General features: G+C 48.1%; 1 long non-coding RNA gene and 1 pseudogene across 1 annotated transcript in view; both read right to left on the bottom strand.

Annotated features, from left to right (window-relative positions):
- LOC147118792 (uncharacterized) overlaps positions 1–4,957 on the bottom strand; it is a 72,616-nt gene extending 67,659 nt beyond the window's left edge. Inside the window, exon 1 of the long non-coding RNA XR_015077951.1 lies at positions 4,713–4,957. This is a non-coding gene — a long non-coding RNA (uncharacterized LOC147118792). The remainder of the gene's footprint in view (positions 1–4,712) is intronic.
- The window catches only part of LOC147118791 (uncharacterized), a 58,240-nt pseudogene that overhangs the window by 26,919 nt on the left and 9,237 nt on the right, over positions 1–22,084 (bottom strand).

The following is a 22,084-nucleotide window of genomic DNA, read 5'->3' as shown; positions in this document are numbered from 1 at the left end:
TGACCTGCATACTCTAGCTATATGTCCAAGCCTACCACAAGTTCTACATTCTTGGTTTTTAAACCAACACTGGTTCTGATCATGCGTTGTCTTTCCACAACGATAACATTTGCCAGAACTCACACCCAATTTGTGTGCACTGAGCTCCGGTGACCGTAGCTGCATTACTGCCGTGCCTCTCGCTGCGGCTTCGTGTGCTGCTGCCATAGTGACCGCCTTCTCAAGCGTCAGCTCATTCTCCTCGAGCAGTCGCTTTTGTGTATCCTGTTTAAATAAACCACACACAAATTTGTCTCAAAGTGCCTCTGTCAGTCCTGTTCCAAACTGGCAATATTTCGCTAATTTACGCAATTCCAGCAAATATTCAGCATTGCTTTCATGCTGTAGCTGCCTTCTGTCGTAAAATTTAAATCGTTCCGCTAGCATCAGCGGCGTGGGGTTTAGATGATCTTTCAGGACAGTAACAATCTCATCGAACGTCTTATCCGCCGGTTCATCTGGTGATAACAGGTGTTTCAATTGCCCGTATGTCTTCGCACCCATTAAATTTAATAATGTTAGAGCTTTATCTTGGTCACGAATTTTATTGGCCTTACAATAATTTTTTACTCTTTCAACATATATGGCCCAATCTTCGAGGTCACTATCAAAGGTGCTAATATTCCCGTGTTTAGGCATTGTAGATTTGCAATTTCTCAGATTTTATTTTCTTTACTTGTTATCAAAGATGGCGGCTTCCCGCTCTTGCCGTCGTCCTCCGCCCACAAAATGGCGGTTTTCCCGCGCTTGGCGGTCTTCACCCGTCCCCCGACGCCGTCTCCCTTCAGCCCCCGAAAGCGGCCCTTATCAGCGGATGCGATCGATGGCCCGGCTGCGCCTCGCACTTGAAAGCGGCCCGGCCCTTATCTGCCGATCGCTATCGCCCTATACCTCTCTCTTCCCCAGTCCTGTCTTCTACTCCGGTTCACAAGCTGATGGAGGCTTCAGGGTCCTAATGCCTGTCACTTCCAGTAGGGTGGTGAGTGGTGAGGTTTGAAACCTCTCTTCAACCGCCGTGGAATAACTGCCGCAGGGTAAGAACCTGACTCGTCGCCAGTGTTAAGTCTGTGAATTATTTAGTTAATTAAAACAGACTAATGAGTAACAATAAAAACAGGTCTTTACTGGTTGGAGGTAGGGACTATACTGAATACAAGATTACTGCACAGTGCTTATATACCGGTGTGTTCACCCCCGGTATTACGTCTACAGCAGCCTGAGAAAGTAGTACATCTCTTAAGGTGGAACAGGCTTAAGCTCTCTTAAGGTGGAACAGGTTACATACACAACACTCCTCCCTTCTTAGCTTTATAGTCATCCCCCCCATTTAACATAATGTAATAACATATATACATATATAACTTCATGTTTAACGTAACATATCACAGATTCAGTCTCTGCGGAAAACAGTTCACAGATTCAATCTCTGTGGTGTAGTCGGTTCACGTTACTCATTCAATAGTCCTTTCATGGATTTAACAGCTTGAACTTCCGAACTGATTTGGCTCCGTTCGGAGGGACCACGTGTGTGATCTGGTAGAGGTGATAATGGTTCAGATGGGTCATCTTCTGTTTTTACTTTTCCTTTTCTGCTTCTTGGAGACTCTCTGGGCTCCATTGTCAGCTGCCACAGCTGCCAGCTGCATGCGCAGTTCCTTCTTCTCTTCCTCCTGTTTCCGTCGTAGAGCCAGCTTCTCCCGATGTTCCGTAGACTTTTGGTGCTCCTCCATGATTTCTGCACTTTGGGAGTCGAAGTTACAAGCTGGGCAGGACAGGACATCGTAATATTCGGTGTCGTCCACCAGGTCATGGTAATATTCGGTGTCGTCCTGAGCTAGACCAGTGAGAGGGTCGTCTATTTCCTCCATACCCAGCTGGACGTTAGCCAGCTCTTGTTCCAAATCCAGACATCTTTCCTGAAGAGACTTCTTCATGTGTACCTCTGCATCCAGCTTTTTCTGGGCTTTCAGCAAGTCGTTTACTAGTGACCTCATTTGTGATTTTAATACTTCAACTTCCTTTGGAGATTGATTGATCGGACTATGCAATCCCTCTACCGGAGCAGCTGTTTCAGCGGTCTGTTGTTCTACATTGACGTGAGTCAGCGTACTTTTGGCATCCAATGGCTGCTCTGTTGCAGTCGTTTCAGTCTGTGTCGTCACATCAGCCATCTCAATGACTTTTGAGAGCTCCGAACCCTTTTCCTTTGAAGATCGCAGCTCGTGTTCAAATTTTTCCCATTTCAGAGTCTTGTCCCTCAGCATATGAAGGAGTTGGCTGACCGTTAACTCTTCTGACACCAGATTATGGCACGCACCTTCAGAACCTGAATCAGCTTTGATTCGTTCGGCCTCCTCGCGCAGATGGTTGGTGTGCTCCTGCTCCATTTTCTCCATCAGTTGCTTCTGTTGACTTTCCAGATTCTCCCACTCTGTAACAAAGAACTTTTTTATTTCATTCATCTCTTGCTCAAAACGGCAAATCATTTGTTCTAATTGCTGTTGTAGTTTGAAATGGAGTTGAGTTCGAGCCCAGTGTCCCTCAAAAATGTGCATATCAGTAGACTTGACAGACTCAGAATTCTCTGTTAAACTATGTTGTTGTTGCTCAGTGGAATTCTGTGCTGAAACTTTGTCTTTTGCACATGGGTTGGTCTTACCATCATCAGTTCTAGAGTCTGGGCTGATTATCTGCACCGAGTTCTCACTCTTTATGGCTTTTAGCGAATGCCAGTCCATATTTATGTTTCTAAACCACTCCCGGCCTAGTAGTGGTGGACCTCCCTCCGGTAGCACATATAAGTCCATTATTTGACTTCCTTCGCCCTTGTTGGCCACTGCAACCTTTATTGTCCCGATGGGGTACACTCTCTGCCCCGTGTAGGTTGTCAATATAATCTCCGTATCCTGTAGGGGAATATGTTGGAATAACCTTCTGTAATCTTTCTTATTCATGACCGACAATGCCGATCCAGTGTCCAATTCCATTTTTACTTGGACTCCTTCTATCTGAAGAGTAACCCAAATTGTCTGGAGGTCTGCACCCTTACCAACGTTGAGTACCCTTAAGCTAGCCAGTTCAATACTGCTTGCGTCTGAATCGGACTCCTGTTCGGTCACCTTGTGTACCTTTGCGTATTTCCCTTGCGGTGACTTCTTGGTGCTGGTCTTCTTCGCTGACCTGCATACTCTAGCTATATGTCCAAGCCTACCACAAGTTCTACATTCTTGGTTTTTAAACCAACACTGGTTCTGATCATGCGTTGTCTTTCCACAACGATAACATTTGCCAGAACTCACACCCAATTTGTGTGCACTGAGCTCCGGTGACCGTAGCTGCATTACTGCCGTGCCTCTCGCTGCGGCTTCGTGTGCTGCTGCCATAGTGACCGCCTTCTCAAGCGTCAGCTCATTCTCCTCGAGCAGTCGCTTTTGTGTATCCTGTTTAAATAAACCACACACAAATTTGTCTCAAAGTGCCTCTGTCAGTCCTGTTCCAAACTGGCAATATTTCGCTAATTTACGCAATTCCAGCAAATATTCAGCATTGCTTTCATGCTGTAGCTGCCTTCTGTCGTAAAATTTAAATCGTTCCGCTAGCATCAGCGGCGTGGGGTTTAGATGATCTTTCAGGACAGTAACAATCTCATCGAACGTCTTATCCGCCGGTTCATCTGGTGATAACAGGTGTTTCAATTGCCCGTATGTCTTCGCACCCATTAAATTTAATAATGTTAGAGCTTTATCTTGGTCACGAATTTTATTGGCCTTACAATAATTTTTTACTCTTTCAACATATATGGCCCAATCTTCGAGGTCACTATCAAAGGTGCTAATATTCCCGTGTTTAGGCATTGTAGATTTGCAATTTCTCAGATTTTATTTTCTTTACTTGTTATCAAAGATGGCGGCTTCCCGCTCTTGCCGTCGTCCTCCGCCCACAAAATGGCGGTTTTCCCGCGCTTGGCGGTCTTCACCCGTCCCCCGACGCCGTCTCCCTTCAGCCCCCGAAAGCGGCCCTTATCAGCGGATGCGATCGATGGCCCGGCTGCGCCTCGCACTTGAAAGCGGCCCGGCCCTTATCTGCCGATCGCTATCGCCCTATACCTCTCTCTTCCCCAGTCCTGTCTTCTACTCCGGTTCACAAGCTGATGGAGGCTTCAGGGTCCTAATGCCTGTCACTTCCAGTAGGGTGGTGAGTGGTGAGGTTTGAAACCTCTCTTCAACCGCCGTGGAATAACTGCCGCAGGGTAAGAACCTGACTCGTCGCCAGTGTTAAGTCTGTGAATTATTTAGTTAATTAAAACAGACTAATGAGTAACAATAAAAACAGGTCTTTACTGGTTGGAGGTAGGGACTATACTGAATACAAGATTACTGCACAGTGCTTATATACCGGTGTGTTCACCCCCGGTATTACGTCTACAGCAGCCTGAGAAAGTAGTACATCTCTTAAGGTGGAACAGACTTAAGCTCTCTTAAGGCGGAACAGGTTACATACACAACAGATAGGAACAGTCTGTCTTTCCTCCACCAAATGGCGGCGCACAAACCGGCCCCCGACACCGAAACAAAGCCTCACAGCTGCCACCAGATGGAGCACAGGCAGGGCCGCTGGAACTCATTCGGGCCGGAGACCGTTCTTCAACTTTAGAAACTGTGCAGCATGCTCACCCACAGCATCTCCCGACTCCGCTTCTGTCGACCAGCCGCTCCGCCCTAGGCCCCCCGCCTGGGGTCCTCCGTGCTGGGCCTCCCGCCTAGGACACTCTCCTCTGGGCCTTCTGCACTGGGCCCTCTGCACTGGCATTCCCCATCAGCAGCCGGGGTGTGGAGCAGCCCGTTCACACAGCACCGAGCAGAGCTGAGCTGCTGAGAATCTCACAGCCTCCCCCGGGGTTCATGAACCCGCTCCCTGAGCTCTCTCACCTGATGTGTCAGCGGGTGATTGACGGGAGCTCCGGACCAATAGGAAGAGTGGGGCGGGGCTGGAGGACCGAGTGGGCGGCGGGTCCTCCAACCAATGGCGGCGCAGCAAGGGGGCGGGACCTGGTGATCAGCTCAGGTGCGCTGGGGCCGATTGTGACGCGCTGTCCCCAGGTGAGGCGCACTTACTGCGGTCCTTCTCCCAGATTCAAGCCCCAGCCCTGTCAGTTGGATGGAGCATGTGATCTCCTCGGGGACACGTGACCCGGACCCACAGCCTGATTGATGGGAGATTCCGACCAATAGGGAGCGAGCGGGGCGGGGCTGGAGGAGCGAGCCGGCGGCGGGTCCTCCAACCAATCGGGGAGCCCGAGGGGCGGGACTAGCACCGGCTGAGTGTCTGATCCACAGGGCAGCGAGTTTCTCCAGTCCCTTGTTCAGGGCCCGGGGCCAGGGGAGGCTGTGGGCCTTTATTCCCCTTATTGGACACAAGGCTCTTTGTCTCACAACACACTGGCTCAGGTTTTAATAGAGACTTTTAAATTCATCAATAAAAGCAGATAAACCCCGTGGAACAAAATATTTAATATTTGGGAGTAATAATACTGTTAGTTTTCCCTGTGGCATTTGTTAGTTTCAGACAATAACAACAACTTCTATTTATATAACATCTTTAATGTCGTAAAATGTCCCAACACGGTTCACGTTATAAAACAAAATTTGACACCGGGTACAAACCAAGCATACTCCCATAAGGAGGAAAGATGGGGCGTCCAAAGCTCGAGCTCCCTGGATGACAAAGGATGTAGAGGTTAGAATAAAACAGAAAAAGGAGGTTTACGACAAATGTCAGGTACAGAATACAGTCAAAAACCAGGAGAATACAGAGAGTGGGGGGAAATTGAAAAAGGATATGAAAGAAAGACTTGCATTTATATAGCGCCTCTCATGACCGCCGGACATCTCAAAGCTCTTTACAGCCAATGAAGTACTTTTGAAGTGGAGTCACTGTTGTAATGTGGGAAACACGGCAGCCAATTTGTGCTCAGCAAGCTCCCACAAACAGCACTGTGATAATAACCAGATTATCTGTTTTTGTTATGTTGGTTGAGGGATAAATATTGGCCAGGACACCGGGGATAACTCCCCTACTCTTCTTCAAAATAGTGCCATGGGATCTTCTACATCCACCTGAGAGCAGACAGAACCTCAGTTTAAAGTCTCATCAGAAATACGGCACCTCCGACAGTGCAGCACTCCCTCAGCACTGCACTGGAGTGTCAGCCTAGCTTTATGTGCTCAAGTCCCTGGAGTGGGACTAGAACCCACAACCTTCTTGACCCAGAAGCAAGTGTGCTACCCACTGAGCCACAAGGGGGAGAATACAAGAAAAGATTAGTGGGTAACATAAAAGGGAACCCAAAAATCTTTTATAAAGGTATCAAAAGTAAAAGGATAGTTAAAGGAATGGTGGGGCCGATTAGGGACCAAATAGGAGCTCATCATACGGAGGCAGAGGGCGTGGCTGAGGTACTGAATGAGTACTTAGCATCTGTCTTCACAAGAGAAGAGGATGAAGTTAATGTCGCAGTAGAGGAGGGGGGAGTAGAGAAATTGGATAAAAATGGATAGAAAGGAGGTGCTAAATATGTTGTCATCACTCAAAGTTAACAAGTCACCCGGTCCAGATGGGATGCATCCTAGGTTGCTGAGGGAAGCTAGGGTGGAGACAGCAGAAGCTCTGACCACAATCTTTCAATCTCCCTCAGATATATGGGAGTGGTGCCAGAGGACTGGAGGATTGAAAATGTTACACCCCTGTTTAAAAAAGGGGAGAGGGATAAACCTGGTAACTACAGGCCAATCAGTCTGATGTCAGTGATGAGTGAACGACTGGAGACCATTGTCAAGGACAAAATTAATTCTCACTTGGAGAAACATGGGTTAATAAGGGACAGCCAGTATGGATTTGTTAAAGGTAAATCGTGTCTGACTAACCTGATTGAGTTCTTTGATGAAGTAACAGAGGGTTGATGAAGGTAGTGCAGCAGATGTTGTATACATGGACTTTCAAAAGGCATCTGATAAAGTACCACATAAGAGACTTACTCGGAAAATAGAAGCACAGGGAATTAAAGGGCTGATGGTAATTTGGGTATATAATTGGCTAAGGGAGAGGAGACAGTGAGCAGTGCTGAGGGATGTTTTTCTGACTGGAGGGAAGTATGCAGTGGGTTCCCCCAGGGGTCGGGATTAGGACCATTGCTTTTGTTATATATAAGTGACCTGGACTTGGGTATAGGTGTACAAGTTTGAAGTTTACAGATGATACAAAACTTGGCAACGTAGTAAATAGTGAGCATAGTAGTAGCAGACTTCAGGAGGACAGAGACAGACTGTGAAATGAGCAGACACAAGGCAGATGAAATTAAATGAGGATAAGTGTGAAGTGATGCACTTTGGGAGAAACTACAGGGAGAGGCCGTATAATCTAAATGGGACTATTTTGAGGGGGTGCAAGAGCAGAGGGACCTGGGGGTGCATATTCACAAATCTTTGAAAGTGCCACGGCAAGTTGGTGAGGCGGTTCAGAAAGCGTATGGGATACTTGGCTTTGTAAATAGGGCCATTGAATACAAAAACAAGGAAGTTACACTAAACCTTTACAAATCACTAGTTAGGAACATAGGACAGGAGGAGGCCATTCAGCCCCTCGAGCCTGTTCCGCCATTCAATGAGATCGTGGCTGATCTGTGACCTAACTCCATACACCCGCCTTTGGCCCATATCCCTTAATACCTTTGGGTAACAAAAACCTATCAATCTCAGATTTAAAATTAACAATTGATCTAACATCAATGACCGATTGTGGAAGAGAGTTCCGAACTTCTACCACCCTTTGTGTGTAGAAGTGTTTCCTAATTTCACTCCTGAAAGGTCTTGTAATGTATGTACCTTTAAGGGGAGAACTACTTTTTACAGCTCCTGTATACTGTAGTACCGGCAGTGACCACACCTGTATATAAACCCTGAGTAGCGATCTGTACAGTTAGTTCTAGAGTAACCCTCATTCAGTAAACACCTGTTGAATCGTTCCCTGCAGTCTGTTGTCTGATTATTGAAGGACACAACATTAAGATATACGGACATAACATTGGCGACGAGCAGATTCGAACCGACCTGCAACTCTGCATCACCTCCCAGGGATTCGCTCCTGGAGAACAGTGGAAGAAGGTCGAGTCCAGAAGCACGGGCGTCGACCACGGGCAACCGCCCAGTCATCCAGCGGAGATTTGAGCATTGCAGGGGAGGCTGTTGGAAGCCAGGCTTGGCTTTCCAGTCACGGTGGTCCAGCAAAATGTGCTGGCAACAGGTACTGCGCAGACCCTTCCCGGACAGCGACGGGCTAGAGCCCGACCGAGCGGCACAGAAAAAGGCCGAGCAGCGTCGACGGGGGAGAGAGAGAGGGCAGAGCCCACAGGGCGCAGCCGGTGTTCAGGACCGAGCGGCGTCAACGGGGGAGAGAGGCGAGAGAGAGCAGAGCGCAGCCGGTGTTTAAGGGCCGAGCAGTGTCAATGGGGGAGAGAGGCACGCAGGAAAATGCGCAGAGCGCAGCCGGTGTTCAAGGGCCGAGCAGTGTCAACGGGGGAGAGAGGCGCGCAGGAAAATGCGAGGCGCTGCCATTGCCACGAGGACCACAGAGAGTGGCGTTGGCAGCAACGCAGGAGCAGCGCACGAAACCCACAGGGCGTCGCCATTTGCCACGAGGACCGCCGAGAGCGGCGTTGGCAGCAGCGCGGGAGACGCCATTTTAAGCTGCAGCGGGGAAGAAAGGGAAGCACGGGAGACGCCATCTTAAGCCACAGCGGGGAAGAAAGGAAAGCGCGGGAGACGCCATTTTAAGCCAGTCTAACCACACCCAAAAATGCCGAAGACTGGCAGTATCACAGCGTTCGACAATGAAGTCGAAGATTGGATGACATATGTCGAGCGCATAGAAGTATACTGCAAGGCGAATGAAGTGCCAGATGACAAGAAAACGCTGGTATTGTTGAATTCAATGGGTGCCAAAACGTATGGCTTACTACGAAACCTAGTAACCCCAGAGAAGCCAGTAGAAAAGGTGTTTGAAAACATAGTGTCAATCCTGCAGGACCACTTAAACCCCACACCGCTGCTGATAGCAGAAAGATTTAAGTTTCACAAAAGGAACCAGCATAAAGATGAAAGTAATGCTGAGTATTTAACGGAACTGCGCAAGCTATCGAAACACTGCCAGTTTGGAACGGGACTAGCAGATACTTTAAGGGACAAGTTTGTGTGTGGGCTTCAAATTGAAGGAACCCAGAAACGGCTTCTATCAGAAAAGGATCTTACGCTGGACAAGGCTTTCAGCATTGCAGTATCACATGAAGCAGCAGCATGGGGCACTGCAGAGATACAACGGAGACCGCAAGAATATGGCACAAATGAAATGTCATACGGAAAAGTGAAGTGCTATCGCTGCGGCAGAACAACACACGACCATAATGATTGTTGGTTCAAGGACAAAGTGTGCAGACAGTGTGGAAAAGTAGGACACATAGCAAGAGTCTGCAGGTCGGGAAAGAAAACCAGCAGCAAGAAATCTCCACAGGAGAAGTACAAGAAGGTACATAAGGTGACAGAGAGTAGTTCAGACAAACAGAAAAGGGATACAGACTCCGGAAGCAAGGAGCTGGGTTGTCTGAAACTACATAATGTGATCAAAACGGAGGATCACCAAACTATCTGGGTCACGCTCAAGATAGCAGGAGTCCAAGTGAAAATGGAATTGGACACAGGATCAGCCCTAACAGTCATAAACCGAAGGGACTACAAGCGGCTATTCTCACATATACCCTTGAGAGATACAAAGATTGTCTTGAAGACATACACGGGGCAAAAAGTCTACCCCCAAAGGAAAAATAAGGGTGAACGTTGTATATAACGGCAAGGAAACACCAAAAATGGACCTATATGTATTGCCAGATGGAGGACCACCACTACTAGGACGTGAATGGATCCGGAAGATACAGCTAGATTGGCATTCCATACAGGCACTGACTGTGGCTGACAAAAAGGATGACGACGTCACACCTGGGCGACTGTCAAAGATCCTAACTGACGTGAAAGAAGTGTTCCAGCAAGGACTCGGAACACTAAAAGGCATGACAGCGATGATTAAAATTGAAGAAAATGCAAGCCCAAAATTTTTTAAGGCCAGACCGGTACCTTATGCGATCTGCCCAGCCGTCGAAGCAGAGCTGGAGAGTCTGGAACGTTCAGGTGTACTGTCCAAGGTAGACTGGAGCGAGTGGGCTACACCCATCGTCCCTGTGATGAAAAAGTCGTTGAGCAGCACGCCTGGGGAACCAAGGAAGGTTCGCATCTGTGGGGACTTTAAGGTAACAGTGAACCCGATCCTTCACACCGTACAATATCCACTTCCGCGGATTGAAGATATTTTCGCCTCGCTATCTGGAGGGAAACGCTTCACTAAGATTGATCTGGCCCAGGCATATCTGCAAATGGAGGTAGAAGAAGCATCAAAAAAATACCTCACAATCAACACCCATAAAGGTCTCTACCAATACAACCGGCTGGTATTCGGGGTAGCATCAGCTCCGGCTATTTGGCAGAGGGCAATGGAACAAATCCTGCAAGGGATCCCAGGGACCCAGTGTTATTTGGACGACATCCTAGTCACGGGCGAAAATGACAGTGATCACCTTGCCAACCTGGAGCAGGTGCTCACTAGATTGCAGGAATATGGGCTCTGAGCTAACCACCCCAAATGCGAGTTTTTTAGAAAACAGATCTCGTATTGTGGCCACGTTATCGATAAAGAGGGGTTACATAAGTCCCCAGAGAAGATTGAGGCAGTAGTCAAGGCTCCAGCACCGGAAAATGTGTCACAACTGAGGTCATTCCTCGGGCTGGTAAACTACTACCATAAGTTCTTGCCAAATTTGTCTACAATACTACACCCACTGAACACCCTACTGCAAACTGGGGTGCCATGGAAGTGGAGTGACGAATGTAGATGAGCTTTCCAGAAGAGCAAAACACTAATCACATCGAAAGAGGTATTGGCCCATTGCAACCCGGCATTACCAATTCGGTTGGCATGTGATGCGTCACCTTACGGCATTGGAGCGGTGCTGTCGCACAAATTCTCGGACGGCTCAGAGAGGCCAATAGCCTTTGCGCCATGATCACTAACCTCAGCCGAGCGTAACTATGCCCAGATTGACAGGGAGGCCCTCAGCCTAGTGTGGGGAGTGAAAAAGTTCAATCACTATCTGCACGGGCAGAAGTTCACCTTGCTGACTGACCACCAACCACTTGTCTCCATCTTTAATCCAAAGAAGGGCGTTCCGGTGATGACTGCGCAACGGCTACAAAGATGGTCCCTTTTTCTAGGGGCGCACCAATATGAAATCGAGTATAAGGGCACGAAACAGCATGGAAACGCTGATGGGCTATCACGCCTGCCACTGCCTACTGCGGAGGAAGCACCAGCAGTGGATCCTGTCGAAATATTTCATTCGACTATAATTGAATGCTTGCCAGTAACTAATGCTGGTATAGAGAAGGAAACCCGAAATGACCCGACACTGTCTCGGGTATATGATTTGACGGTGAAGGGATGGCCAGCACATGGCGACTCACTGTTGCCAGCATTCTCATCCGGAAGAGAACAGCTGTCAGTATGCCAGGGGACCTTGATGTGTGGATCCCGAGTGGTAATTCCACCCAAGCTAAGGGAGAGAGTGCTCAATGAGCTTCACCAAGGTCATCTGGGAGGGGTGAAAATGAAAAGTCTTGCTAGGGCTTATGTGTGGTGGCCGGGGATCGATCAGCAAATCGAGGACCTGACAAAGAGCTGTTCAGGATGCCAGAAGGTCCAAAATGCACCACCACATGCCCCTCTACACCCATGGGAGTGGCCCTCATCTCCATGGCAACGGGTGCATATTGATTTTGCTGGTCCATTCATGGACTCAATGTTTTTAATAGCCGTGGATGCGCACACGAAATGGCCTGAGGTGATCAAAATGTCCTCCACCACCATGGAAAAAACTATTGCAGTCCTACGGACCATTTTTGCCAGGAACGGCTTGCCAGAGCAGATTTGCTCTGATAACGGATCACACTTTGTGTCCGAAGAGTTTCGAAGATTTATGAAAAGGAATGGGGTAAGGCATTACACATCCGCCCCGTATCATCCAGCACAAATGGATTGGCTGAGAGGTTCGTACAAACCTTTAAGAAGGCAATAAAGGCTATGTACAATGAAAACATTCCGCTGCAGCACAAGGTGGACAATTTCCTGTTCGCCTACCGGAATGCGACACGCGCAGTCACCAACCAGGCCCCAGCCATGATGTTCTTTAACCGAAGGTTAAGATCTCGCCTGGATTTGCTCAGACCAAACGTACGAAGAGATGTTGAGAGTAAGCAATTCCAGCACATCCATGAGAAGCCAACAAGGAGCTTCAATGTAGGGCAACCAGTCTTGGCCCACGATGACCGAACAGAGAAATGGCAGCCAGGAACGATATGCACACGGCAGGGCCCACTAATGTACACAGTGGACGTTGGGGAGAGCATTGTGAGACGCCATGCTGACCAGATCCTAGAGTCACAGGAACAAGTCAACCCCATGCCTCGCCCATACGTACCTGGTGATGAACCCGACGTACAGGTAGCATCTACCCCAGAAACAGTAGCATCGGAAGCGGATGAACCAACCGACGACAGGGGGCCAGAATCGCCTCCGCACCAAGAGCAAGACACTCGGGAAAGGCGCTATCCAGAAAGGATCAGGAAGCCTCCCCAAACACTGAATTTATAAATAAGACTATTTTCAGCTAATGTTGCATGTTAAAAGTGTTAATTGTAATTAGTTTGATATTTAATTGTTAAATGAGTGTTATGGTACTGTTAATCTAAAAGGGGAGGAATTGTAATGTATGTACCTTTAAGGGGAGAACTACTTTTTACAGCTCCTGTATACTGTAGTACCGGCAGTGACCACACCTGTATATAAACCCTGAGTAGTGATCTGTACACTTAGTTCTAGAGTAACCCTCATTCAGTAAACACCTGTTGAATCGTTCCCTGCAGTCTGTTGTCTGATTATTGAAGGACACAACATTAAGATACACGGACATAACAGGTCTAGCTCTAATTTTTAGACTATGCCCCCAGTCCTAGAATCCCCAACCAGCGGAAATAGTTTCTCTCTATCTACCCTATCTGTTCCCCTTAATATGCTGAAAACTTCAATCAGATGACCCCTTAACCTTCTAAATTCCAGGGAATACATCCCTAATTTGTGTAATCTCTCCCCGTAACTTAACCCTTGAAGTCCGGGCATCATTCTGGTAAACCTACGCTGCACTCCCTCCAAGGCCAATATATCCTTCCTAAGGTGTGGTGCCCAGAACTGCTCACAGTACTCCAGGTGTGGTCTAACCAGGGTTTTGTACATCTGCAGGGTTTTGGCCTCAGCTGGAGTCTTGTGTACAGTTCTGGGCACCACACTTTAGGAAGGATGTCAAGGCCTTGGAGAGGGTACAGAGGAGGTTGACCGGGATGGTACCAGGGCTGAGGGACTTCAGTTATGTGGAGAGATTGGAGAAGCTGGGATTGTTCCCCTTAGAGCAGAGAAGGTTAAGAGAAGACCTAATAGAGGTGTTCAAAATTGCGAGGGGGTTTTGTGGGGAGAAACTGTTCACTCTGGCAAGTGGGTCGGTAACCAAAAGTCACATTTAAAATAGTTGCTAAAAGAACTAGAGGGGAAATGAGAATTGTTTTCACACAGAGGGTTGTTAAGATCTGGAACGCACCATCTGAAAGGATGCTGGAATCAGGTTCCACAGGAACTTTCAAACGGTAATTGGACATGTACTTGAAGAGGACTAGTTTGCAGAGTTATGAGAATAAAGCTGGGGTTTGGGAATAAATTGGACAGCTCTTTCAAAGAGCCGGCACAGACAAGATGGGCCGAATCACCTCCTTCTGTGCTGTTAGATTCTATGATCAGTGTGAAGACGCTGGTGTCTCTTAAGGCTCTTCGAGCTTTTAAAGTTCTTCCCACAGTCAGAACATTGAAAGGGTCTCTCATCGGCGTGAACAAGCTGGTGTGACAGGAGGTTGGATGAATGATTGAATCCCTTCCCACACACGGAGCAGGTGAACGTCCTCTCACCAGTGTGGAGGAGCCAGTGTCTCTTCAGATCCGCGGAGCTTTTAAAGATCTTTCCACAGTCAGAACATTTAAAGGGTCTCCTGTCAGTGTGAACTCGCTGATGTGACAGGAGGTTGGATGACTGAGTGAATCCCTCCCCACACACAGAGCAGGTGAATGGTCTCTCTCCAGTGTGAACTCGCTGATGTGCCAGCAGGTGGGATGACTCAGTGAATCCCTTCCCACACACGGAGCAGGTGAATGGCCTCTCCCCAGTGTGAACTCGCTGGTGTCTCTTCAGCTCCCCGGAGCTTTTAAAGCTCTTTCCACAGTCAGAACAGTTAAACGGCCTCTCCCCAGTGTGAACTCGCTGGTGTCTCTTCAGCTCCCCGGAGCTTTTAAAGCTCTTTCCACAGTCAGAACAGTTAAACGGCCTCTCATCAGTGTGAACAAGCTGGTGTGTCTGCAAGTTGGATGATTCAGTGAATCCCTTCCCACGTTCAGAGCAGATGAATATCCTCTCCCCAGTGTGGAGGCGCTGGTGTTGCTTGAGCTCCCGGGGGATTTTAAAGCTCTTCCCACACTCAGAACATTTAAAGGGTCTCTCATTAGTGTGAACGCGCTGGTGTCCCTTCAGCTCCCCGGAGCTTTTAAAGCTCTTCCCACAGTCAGAACAGTTAAACGGCCTCTCATCGGTGTGAGCTTGCTGGTGTTGCTTCAGATACCGGGGGCTTTTGAAGCTCTTCTCACAGTCAGAACACTGGAATGGTCTCTCATCAGTGTGAACAAGCTGGTGTCCCTTCAGATCCTGGGGGCTTTTAAAGCACTTCCCACAGTCAGAACATTGAAATGCTCTCTCATCAGTGTGAACAAGCTGGTGTCCCTTCAGTTCCCCGGGGCATTTAAAGCTCTTCCCACAGTCAGAACACTGAAATGGTTTCTCCCCAGTGTGAACTCGCTGGTGTGTCTGCAGGTGGGATGAACAAACAAATCCCTTTCCACACACGGAGCAGGTGAACGGACTGTCCCTGGTGCGACTGCGCCACTGAACTTCCAATGCAGACGGGGAACTGAATCCCTTCCTGCCGTCCCCACCTTTACCCGGTTTCTCCCCGGTGTGATGGTGCACGTGTCTCACCAGGTCAGGCGATCGGCTGAATCCGCATCCACACACCGAACACGTGTGCGGTTTGTCATCGCTGCGATCGCTGCTTGCTCCTTCCATGTGCAAAGGCCGATGATATTCAGGTTCTGATCAATCTAGCAACTCTGTCAGATCTTGACGTGATGTTTGGTCTGAGCTTCCCGCCTGTAACTGCTCCACTTCTATAACCCTGTAAATTGAGATCAGAAAAGGATCAGAGGCAAACTGTTGTTTAATTTTCCTCTTTCTGAACCCAGGGGCAGTGAAGCTGATTTTCAGGCCCCAGCTGCTGCACAGGTTGGTTGAAAGGATCAGCAGTAATGGCAGCTGTAATACCCACAAGCCCCGGCGCTCCAGAAAGCGCTCTGTTGACACTGAGTCCCGCGCATGTGCTCATGGTCCCCGCGCTCTCCCTCCTGCTCCACAATCGCCCGTCCCTATCGGTCCGCAACGCGCATGCTCAGCGCACAAAACCCCGCGGTTGGAACATCGGGCACATTTGCGGAGCCGCAACATCTGGTACGCGTGCGCGGCTCAGGTGGGGCGAGTCGGTGTTTCGCCTCAGTCGCCAGGGATGTGCGCATGCGCAGGATGACCCAACATTCTTCCTGTCAGCAATCACTCCCTCGTTTCTTTAATAAAAACAGAAAATGCTGGAAATACTCAGCAGGTCAGGCAGCATCTGTGGAGAGAGAAACAGAGTTAACGTTTCAGGTCGATGAACTTTCATCAGAACTGCTTGTTCTTTAGTGTCAGCCAGTGGCTTAGTGGGTAGCACTGTCACCTCGGAGTCAGAAAGTTGTGGGTTCAAGTCCCACTCCAGAGACTTAAAACACAAAAATCCAGACTGACACTCTGGTGCCGTGCTGAGGGAGTGCTGCACTGTCGGAGGTGCCCTTTTTTGGATGAGACTTTAAACTGAGGCCCTGTCTGCTCTCTCAGGTGGATATAAAAGATCCCATGGCACTATTTCGCGAAAGATAGGCTTGCATTTATATAGTGCCTTTCATGACCACCAGACGTCTTGAAGTGCTTTACAGCCAATGAAGTACTTTTGGAGTGTAGTCACTGTTGTAATGTGGGAAAGAGCAGGGGAATTATCCCCGGTGTCCTAGCCAATGTTATCCCTCAATTATCATAACAAAATGATAGATTATCTGGTCATTATTACATTGCTGTTTCTGGGAGCTTGCTGTGCGCTAATTAACTGCCAGGTTTCCTACATTGCAACAGTGACTACACCTCAAAAGCACTTCATTGGTTGTCCGGTGGTGGTGAAAGGCGCTATATAAATGCAAGTCTTTCTTTCTTCATTGGTCTCACCAGCGACCTCTTCTGGCTGATGGTTGATTGACAGCAGAGAGTCTGCACATGCGCACGCGGGACGGTGGTTTGGGCCGAGTCCTACACAGCGACCCCTCCCGGTCACCAAGGGTAAGAACCGCGCATGCCCAGAGGAGACCCACCCCCCTCCCCCACTCGGAGCTGCGCTTGCGCACTCGGATCCTGTCGGACGGAGTCGGCGCGGTGCATTCCGGGGAAAGACTTTGGTGTCGGTTCCAGAGTCGCGATCGGTGACGCAAAGGGAGTTTTCTCCGTTCCGATTAGGTGGAGAATCGCGTGGGGTGGGGGGAGGGGTGGATCTGGCGAGAATAAAGCGAAATAGAAAAACCTGAGAGTCCGCGAGGCCCCGGACCGAGCGGCGTCAGTTGGACAGTGCACGTGATCTCCTCGGGGACACGTGACCCGGGCCCGCGGCCTGATTGACGGGAGCTTCTGACCAATAGGGAGCCAGCGGGGCGGGGCTGGAGGAGCGAGCCGGCGGCGGGTCCTCCAACCAATCGGGGAGCCCGAGGGGCGGGACTAGCGCCGGCTGATTGTCTGATCCGCAGGGCAGCGAGTTTCTCCAGTCCCTTGTTCAGGGCCCAGGGCCAGGGAAGGCTGTGGGCCTTTATTCCCCTTATTGGACACAAGGCTCTTTGTCTCACAACACACTGGCTCAGGTTTTAATAGAGACTTTTAAAATTCTATAGGTATGTGAAAAGGAGAAGAGGAAGTGCAACGAGACCTAGGTGTCCTTGTGCACCAGTCGCTGAAGGTAAGCATGCAGGTGCAGCAGGCGGTTAAGAAGGCAAATGGTATGTTGGCCTTTGTAGCGAGAGGGATCGAGTACAGGAACAAGGATGTCTTGCTGCAGTTGTACAAGGCCTTGGTGAGACCACATCTTGAGTATTGTGTGCAGTTTTGGTCGCCTTATCTGAGGAAAGATGTTCTTGCCATGGAGGGAGTGCAGCGAAGATTCACCAGGCTGATACCTGGGATGGCAGGAATGACGTATGAGGAAAGATTGGGACGATTGGGCTTATACTCGCTGGAGTTTAGAAGAATGAGAGGGGATCTCATTGAAACTTATAAAATTCTGGCAGGACTAGACAGACTAGATGCAGGAAGGATGTTCCCGATGGTCGGGGAGTCCAGAACCAGGGGTCACAGTCTAAGGATAAGGGGTCGGCCTTTGAGGACAGAAATGAGGAGGAATTTCTTCACCCAGAGAGTGGTGAACCTCTGGAATTCTCTACCACAGAAGGCAGCAGAGGCCAATTCATTAAATATATTCAAGAAGGAGTTGGATATATTTCTTAAGGCTAAAGGGATCAAGGGACATGAGAAGGCAGGGACAGGGTACTGAATTTGGATGATCAGCCATGATCTCATTGAATGACAGAGCAGGCTCAAGGGACCGAATGGTCTACTCCTGCTCCTATCTTCTATGTTTCTATTCGGCCCATCGAGCCTGCTCCTCCATTCAATGAGATCATGGCTGATCTTCTGCCTCAACTCCATTCACCAGCCCTATCGCCATATCCCTTGATGCCCTTACTAGTCAGAAATCTATCGACTTCTGTTTTGAATTTACCCAAGACGTTTCTGCGGCCGCAAACGAGACTGCAGGATGGTGTGTTGCCTCCCTGGTGCAAGGGTCAAGCATGTCTCAGAGCAGCTGCAGAACATTTTGTAAGGGGAGGGTGAACAGCCAGTTGTCGTGGTGCATATAGTTACCAAGGATATAGGTAAAAAATGGGATGATGTCCTAAAAGCTGAATATAGGGAGTTAGGAGGTAAATTAAAAAATAGGACCACAAAGGTAGTAATCTCAGGATTGCTACCAGTGCCACGTGCTAGTCAGAGTAGAAATAGAAGGATATTTCAGATGAATACGTGGCTAGAGGAATGGTGCAAAGGGGAGGGATTCAAATTCCTGGGATATTGGAACTGGTTCTGGGGGAGGTGAGACGAGTACAAAACAGACGGTTTGCACCTGGGCAGGGCCGGGAACGATGTCCTAGGGTGAGTGTTTGCTAGTGCTCTGGGGGAGGGTTTAAACTAAAATGGCAGTGGGTTGGGAACCTGAGCAGGGGGACAGAGGAAAGGGAAACAAGGATAAAAGCAAGACAGGAAGGAGAAAAAGAAAAGTGGCAGACAGAGAAATCAAGGGTTTAAATCAAACATGGCCACCATAAATAATAATTCTAATAGGTCTAAGAGCGTTAAAAAAACAAGCCTGAAGGCCTTGTGTCTTAATGCAAGGAGCATTCCTAATAAGATGGATGAATTAGCTGCACAAATAGAGGTAAACAAATATGATTTGATTGAGATTATGGAAACATGTCTCCAGGGTGGCCAAGGCTGGGAACTCAACATCCAGGGGTATTCAATATTCAGGAAAGATAGGCAAAAAGGAAAGTGAGGTGGGGTAGCATTGCTGGTTAAAGAAGGGATTAACACAATTGTAAGGAAGGATATTAGCTTTGATGATGTGGAATCTGTATGGGTAGAACTGAGAAATACCAAGGGGCAGAAAACATTAGTGGGAGTGGTATATAGACCTCCAAACAGTAATGCAGAGGTTGGGGATGGCATTAAAAGGGAAATTAGAGAAGCGTGCAATAAGGGCACAGCAGTTATCATGGGTGACTTTAATCTACATATAGATTGGGCTAACCAAATTAGTAACAATACTGTGGAGGAGGAATTCCGAGAGTGTTTACGGGATGGTTTCCTGAACCAATATGTCGAGGAACCAGCCAGAGATCAGGCCATCTTAGACTGGGTATTATGTAACGATAAAGAATTAACTCGCAATCTTGTTGTACAAGGCCCCTTAGGTCAGACCGATCATAATATGATCGAAGGTTGGGTGATTGGGCAGAAACATGGCAAATGCACTATAATGTGGATAAATGTGAGGTTATCCACTTTGGTGGCAAAAACAGGAAGGCAGATTATTATTTGAATGGCAATAGATTGGGAGAAGGGGAAGTGCAAAGAGACCTGGGTGTTCTTGTGCACCAGTCGCTGAAGGTAAGCATGCAGGTGCAGCAGGCGGTTAAGAAGGCAAATGGTATGTTGGCCTTCGTAGCAAGAGGGTTAGAGTAAAAGAACAAGGATGTCTTGCTGCAGTTGTACAGGGCCTTGGTGAGACCGGACCTTGAGTATTGTGTGCAGTTTTGGTCACCTTACCTGAGGAAGGACGTTCTTGCCATGGAGGGAGTGCAGCGAAGATTCACCAGGCTGAAACCTGGGATGGCAGAAATGACGTACGAGGAGAGATTGTGTCAATTGGGCTTATACTCACTGGAGTTTAGAAGATTGAGAGGGGATCTCATTGAAACCTATAAAATTCTGACAGGTCTGGACAGCCTAGATGCAGAAAGGATGTTTCTGATGGCTGGGGAGTCCAGAACCAGGGGTCATAGACTAAGGATAAGGGGTAAGCCATTTAGGACTGAAATTAGGCGGAATTTCTTTACCCAGAGAGTGGTGAACCTGTGGAATTCTCTGCCACAGAGGGCGGTGGAGGCCAGTTCATTAAATATATTCAAGAAAGAGTTGGATATATTTCTTGAGGCTAAAGGGATATAGGGAGAAGGCAGGGACAGGGTACTGAATTTGGATGATCAGCCATGATCTCATTGAATGGCGGAGCAGGCTCGAAGGGCCGAATGGCCTACTCCTGCTCCTATCTTCTTTGTTTCTATGTTTCTATGTTGGATTAAGATGGAGAATGAAGTAGTTGACTCAGAGACGAGGGTCCTGAATTTAAATAAAGGAAACTACGATGGTCTGAGGTGCGAGTTGGGTAGGATTGATTGGGGAATGTCACTCAAAGGGTTGACGGTGGATAGGCAATGGCAAACATTCAAAGACCGCATGGATGAACTACAGAATTTGTTCATCCCAGTTTGGCATAAAAATAATCAAAAAAGGTGATTCAACTGTGGCTAACAAGGGAAATTAGGGATAGCAAAAGATCCCAAGGAGAGGACATATAAATTGGCCAGAATAAACAGTAAACCTGAGGATTGGGAGCAGTTTAGGATTCAACAAAGGAAGACAAAGGGATTACTTAAGAAGGGGAAAATTGAATAAGAGAGTAAGCTTGCAGGGAACATAAAAACTGACTGTAAAAGCTTTTATAGATATGTGAAGAGAAAAAGATTGGTGAAGTCAAGCGTAGGTCCCTTGCAGTCAGAATCAGGGGAATTTATAATGGGGAACAAAGAAATGGCAGACCAATTAAATACATATTTTGGTTCTGTCTTCACAAAGGAGGACACAAATAACCTCCCAGAGATGTCGGGGAACATAGGGTCTGATGAAAGGGAGGAACTGAAAGAAATCAGTATTTGTAGGGAAATGGTGTTAGGGAAATTGATGGGATTGAAGGCCGATAAATTCCCAGGGCCTGATAATCTACATCCTAGGGTACTTAAGGAAGTGGCCCTAGAAATAGTAGATGCATTGCTGATCATCTTCCAACATTCGATGGAATCTGGAACAGTATCCATGGATTGGAGGGTAGCTAATGTTACCCCACTATTCAAAAAAGGTGGTAGAGAGAAAACGGGGAATTACAGACCGGTAAGCCTGACATCGGTAGTGGGGAAAATGCTAGAGTCCATTATAAAAGATGTAATAGCAGAGCACTTGGAAAACAGTGACCGAATCGGACAAAGTCAACATGGATTTACAAAAGGTAAATCGTGCTTGACTAATCTACTGGAATTTTTTGAGGATGTAACTGGTAAAATGGATAAGGGAGAACCAGTGGATGTGGTGTATTTGGACTTTCAGAAGGCTTTTGATAAGGTCCCGCATAAGAGACTAGCGTGTAAATTTAAGGCACATGGGATTGGGGGCAAGGTATTGACTTGGATAGAGAACTGGTTGGCAGACAGAAAGCAAAGAATTGGAATAAACGGGTCTTTTTCCAAGTGGCAGGCAGTGACTAGTGGGGTACTGCAGGGATCGGTCCTTGGACCCCAGCTATTCACAATATATATTAATGATCTAGACAAGGGAACTAGATGTAATATCTCCAAATTTGCAGACGACACAAAGCTGGGTGGGTGTGTGTGCTGTGAGGAGGATGTCGAGAAACTCCAGGATGATTTGGATAGGTTGGGTGATTGGGCAAAAACATGGCAGATGCAATATAATGTGGATAAATGTGAGGTTATCCACTTTGGTGGCAAAAAGAGGAAGGCAGATTATTATCTGAATGGCAATAGATTGGGAGAAGGCGAAGTGCAACGAGTCCTTGTGCACCAGTCGCTGAAGGTAAGCATGCAGGTGCAGCAGGCGGTTAAGAAGGCAAATGGTATGTTGGCCTTCGTAGTGAAAGGGTTTGAGTACAGGAACAAGGATGTCTTGCTGCAGTTGTACAGGGCCTTGGTGAGACCACATCTTGAATATTGT

Source organism: Somniosus microcephalus, chromosome 4, assembly GCF_052327205.1.
Source record: "Somniosus microcephalus isolate GS21.2 chromosome 4, FLI_Smic_1.0, whole genome shotgun sequence".
NCBI classification, from domain to species: domain Eukaryota; kingdom Metazoa; phylum Chordata; class Chondrichthyes; order Squaliformes; family Somniosidae; genus Somniosus; species Somniosus microcephalus.
The sequence above is the reverse complement of the archived record's forward strand: the minus strand, read 5'-3'. Positions and strand labels throughout refer to the sequence as shown.